Source organism: Helianthus annuus, chromosome 2, assembly GCF_002127325.2.
Source record: "Helianthus annuus cultivar XRQ/B chromosome 2, HanXRQr2.0-SUNRISE, whole genome shotgun sequence".
Taxonomy (NCBI): Eukaryota; Viridiplantae; Streptophyta; class Magnoliopsida; order Asterales; family Asteraceae; genus Helianthus; species Helianthus annuus.
The window spans coordinates 15,903,962-15,909,307 of NC_035434.2; positions in this window are offsets into that span (position 1 = coordinate 15,903,962).

Sequence of the window (5,346 nt, forward strand, 5' to 3'; positions counted from 1 at the left end):
TCATCCATGACGTTGTTCCGTATTGGATGACGCTGATCTGGCGGAGAGGAACCGAAGGATTTTGCAAAATCTCGATACGTATCTCCTTTGCCAGGTGTTGGAAGCTGGTGGATGCAAGCTTTGATAGTGCATCCGCGGATTTGTTTTCGCTTCGATTAATGTGTCGAATATTGAATGAAGCGAATTTGGATTTTAGCTGCAGGGCTTGCTCGAGGTAGAGGATCATGATATCTCCTTTGGCGGCGTAGTCGCCGCGTACCTGGCCCGCAACTAACAAAGAATCGACGTGCGCTTCCAGATGTTGCACGCCGATTTTGACTGCTAAACGTAGCCCGGCTAATAGTGCTTCATATTCTGCCTCGTTGTTCGTGCTTTTAAAATCGAGGCGGATGGCATATGTAAGCTCTTGGCCGTCAGGGCTGACGAGTCGCAGACCTGCGCCCGCGCCTTCCTCGTTGGATGCACCATCGGTAAATAGTGCCCATACTTCTGAGGAGGGTGGTGGGGGCGCAGGATTTTGGGATTCTTCGCATTCTTGGATGCGATCTGCTGGTACTTCAGCGGCGAAATCGGCTAAGATTTGGCCTTTGATGGCAGGGCGCGGTTTGTAATGTATTGTATGTGCGCCCAGTTCAATTGCCCATTTTGCTAATCTCCCGGAGATGTCGGGTTTGGATAGGATCGGGCCGATCCTGTAATTGGTTAGCACTGTGATGATGTGGTTTACGAAGTAACGTCGTAACCGTCTTGAAGCATGTACCAGTGCTAGTACCAATTTTTCCATTATTGAGTATCTCGTCTCCGGGTCGTTGAGCATTTTGCTGATATAATAGATGGGTGTTTGAACCCCCGCTCGTTCCACTATTAATACCGCGCCCACTGCGTTGTCTGCAGCGGATAGGTATAAGATGAGTGGCTCATCTTTGCATGGTGCGGTTAGTGTTGGGAGTTGTATCAAACACTCCTTCATTTCCCGGAAGGCCATTTCAGCCTCTGTGGTCCACTGGAATTGTTCTTTCTTTGAACAGCTTCGCAGGGTCTTGATGAAAGGGTATGACTTGGCTGCGTGGTTAGCCAAGAACCTGTTGAGTGCCGCCAGCCTTCCGGCCAGGCGTTGCATATCTTTCATCGATGCAGGCGATGGCATGCGCTCGATCGCCTGCACTTTTTCCGGGTTTACCTTGAATCCATCTTTGGTGACGATGAACCCAAGGAACTTGCCTTCTTCCATTCCAAACGAGCATTTCCCTGGATTGAGCTTCATGTTGACGCTTCGCAGAGTTTGGAATGTTCTTTCTATATCGGTGAGCATGGTATCTTCCTCCATGCTCATGACGACCAGGTCGTCCATATAGATTTCGACACTTTTGCTTATTTGACCGCGGAAAGTGTCGTTCATTAGTTTCTGGTAGGTTGAGCCCGCGTTGCGCAACCCAAACGGCATTTTTGTATAGCAGTAATTTCCGGTCGGGGTCCGGAATGCCGTTTTGTCTTCATCCTCAAGTGCCATTTGTACCTGGTGGTACCCTTTGTAGCAATCGAGGAAACACTTCCACCGAAATGGCGCGAGGTTATCGACCTTTTCGTCGATTTCTGGAAGCGCGTAACAATCCTTGGGGCAGGCCTTGTTAAGGTCCTTGTAATCGACGCACATGCGCCAGCCCCCGGATGGTTTTTCTACCATGACAGGGTTGGATAACCAAGTCTGGTACTTGACTTCCCGCAGTATACCTGCGGAGAGCAGTTCTTCGATCTGCTCTTGCATCGCCTGATTTTTAGCTGACCCAAGGTGGCGTTGGCCTTGGATCACTGGTTTGATACCTGGTTTGGTATTCAAATAGTGCTGCGCTATTTCACGTGGGACCCCTGTCATGTCTGCGGGAGTCCACGCGAAGATGTCTTGGTTCCTGAAGAGGAGCTCCTTCAGGTGCGCTCTGGTGGTCGAGGATAAGGCGTGACCCAATGTGACCTTCTGTTCCGGATGCGTTGGGTTGAGAACCCATTTTTCCGGTTGGTCGACGGGGGTGGGCCTTGCGACCTTTGTCGGACGTGCTTCGTCCGTCATCATGACGTCCTTGCGGGCGTAGATGATTGCAACCCCCGATGCGGTTGGGAAACCAACCGCGGAGTGGGGGACGGATGTGATCATATTGAAATCTCCTTGGGATTCTCTCCCAAGGAGGACGTCATAATTGGAGGTGTGGGGTAAAACCATGAAGTTAACCTCCTCTGTCCGCGTGTGTTTACCATTGGTAAGACGCACGGGAAATGTAATTTGACCTAGGGGAAAGACTGTTTCCCCTGCGAATCCGGCCAGCGGGTAATCTACGGCTTGCAACCGATCTTTGTCCTCTTGGTCAAATTGATTGAAGCATTGCTCGTAGATTATATCGGATGTACTGCCCGGGTCAATGAACAAACGCTCGGTGCAGTAATGGGCCAGCTGGCCTGAAATGACGACGGCGCGTCTGTCACGCGGTCCGCCTCGGACTTTTGGGAAGACGACTTGCTCGTCTTTCCAATCATTGTCCGGTCTTCGTGCCGCTTTGCGCGGCCTACCCTTGCCTCCGTAGATCATGTGGGTGGAAGCCACGTACATGGCTTTCTTTCCGGAGGAGGTACCTTCGTTGTGAGGGGTGATATGTTTGGTGGGCTTTTGTCCACCTGGTAAAAGGTGTTGCAGTTTCCCCTCTTTCAACGCCCGCTCAATCTCCAGCCGGAGACTGATGCAGTTGTTGGTGGTGTGGCCCGAGTCCTTGTGGTACTCACAGTATAGTGTGAGGTCCTGACTTTTCTTGGACTTCATTGGTTGGGCCGGTCGCAAGAATTGTGGGTCCGCGAGGAGGACCTCTCTTGGCGACTGGTTGATCTCGGTCCATTTGCGGTCCCGAGATTCTTTTCTTGGTGCCCGAGTGTCTCGGGCCGGGTTGTAGCATTGTGGGTCAAACGTGTTGGGTTGCGGGAAATACGGTTTAGTAATATCCCGATTGCCCGCATCCCGGTTTCGTTTGTTGTTACGTTTGGACCCTTGGTGGGATGTTTCAGCTTGGGGTTTTGCCTTTTTGACGTGCGGTTCGAGCGACCGCTGTGTCTGGGCATATGTCTTGACTGCGGTCATAACATCCTCCCATTTTTTAGGCAACCCCTCCTTGCCAGAGATGGTCATGATCATCTCTCTGTCTTTGACGGCCCGAATAAAATGGTTTCGCGCCATTTGGTCCGCCACGTCGCCTATCTCTAGGCATTCTTTATTGTAACGGATGACGAATGCCTCGAGCGATTCGTCATCCCTTCACCAGATGTTCATGACGTCCAACGAATCGCGTTCATGGCGTCGCTGCTGGCTGAAATGGGCGAGGAACTTGGCGCGCAAGTCCTCGAAAGAATCCAGTGATCCCACTGGCAAAGAATCAAACCATGCCCTCGCCAGACCGATAAGGGTCTGGGGGAAAAAATTGCACCAAGTGGGTTCGTCCCACCTGCCATTGACGCAGGAGATCATCCACCGGTGACCCAGCCAGCGATCTCCGAGAGGAAGGGATTAACCCTTCTTGACGAGACCAGTGTGTTAACCCTGCCCGGTTAACCATTGTTTCATCATTGGCGCCCACCGCTACTCTTAGCACTTTTTAATCCATCCCTCTCCCTCTCAAGATCATGACTGATAACCAAAACACCAATGCGGATAACCCAAATCCCCCGGTCCCAACAGGGGTCCACCCTTCGACCCCCCAACCCGGACACATTGGCACGTCCACCCAAAGGATCCCATCCTTTGCGTTCGGACACGACTTATCACAGGCCCCAACTGTGCTTCCACCAGGCGTGGACTTACACTCCTGGTACCAACAGCAGACTGACCTGCTGATAGCGGCTTACAACCGCGCTTGTACGGAAGCAAACGTACAAGCTGGGCCTACTCCAATACAACACACACCTGCCAACCGTATACTCCAATACGATGGCAGGTTACACTCACGTCAGGCTTCCAGAAGCCGACATGACGACCGTGGATCATCTTACTGTTCGGTCCATACACTCAATGAGGATACTTCCTCATATGAGTCCCGCTCCAGAGGGCCAGTGCATACCCGCCTGGGCCCCTATGGGGAAGATAGGAGGCGGTCAGCCTCCAGGCGCGGCCCAGGCATCCAGAGCCGACTGGGCCCGCAACCTTACACGGAAGGGTACGATCATACCGACCCTGACGATCAAACCTACCGCGGGGAGTCTCACGACACCAACAGCAGACCGGGGGGACGCAACTATGTTCCTCCCAGTCACCCCCGCACTACATACCTCAGGGCGGCAAAGCGCCCTGTGCACGAACCATACAGGCCAAGGGCCGCGGCCGAAAATTCAAAATTCGTCCCGCACATCGCCAACGCCGATATCACAACGACAAAATTCCCAATCAACATTGGGAAATACAGTGGCTCGACCGACCCGGACGACCACATGAACATCTTCACAGGCGCAGGCGTCAATGGCAGGTGGGACGAACCCACTTGGTGCAATTTTTTCCCCCAGACCCTTATCGGTCTGGCGAGGGCATGGTTTGATTCTTTGCCAGTGGGATCACTGGATTCTTTCGAGGACTTGCGCGCCAAGTTCCTCGCCCATTTCAGCCAGCAGCGACGCCACGAACGCGATTCGTTGGACGTCATGAACATCTGGCGAAGGGATGACGAATCGCTCGAGGCATTCGTCATCCGTTACAATAAAGAATGCCTAGAGATAGGCGACGTGGCGGACCAAATGGCGCGAAACCATTTTATTCGGGCCGTCAAAGACAGAGAGATGATCATGACCATCTCTGGCAAGGAGGGGTTGCCTAAAAAATGGGAGGATGTTATGACCGCAGTCAAGACATATGCCCAGACACAGCGGTCGCTCGAACCGCACGTCAAAAAGGCAAAACCCCAAGCTGAAACATCCCACCAAGGGTCCAAACGTAACAACAAACGAAACCGGGATGCGGGCAATCGGGATATTACTAAACCGTATTTCCCGCAACCCAACACGTTTGACCCACAATGCTACAACCCGGCCCGAGACACTCGGGCACCAAGAAAAGAATCTCGGGACCGCAAATGGACCGAGATCAACCAGTCGCCAAGAGAGGTCCTCCTCGCGGACCCACAATTCTTGCGACCGGCCCAACCAATGAAGTCCAAGAAAAGTCAGGACCTCACACTATACTGTGAGTACCACAAGGACTCGGGCCACACCACCAACAACTGCATCAGTCTCCGGCTGGAGATTGAGCGGGCGTTGAAAGAGGGGAAACTGCAACACCTTTTACCAGGTGGACAAAAGCCCACCAAACATATCACCCCTCACAAC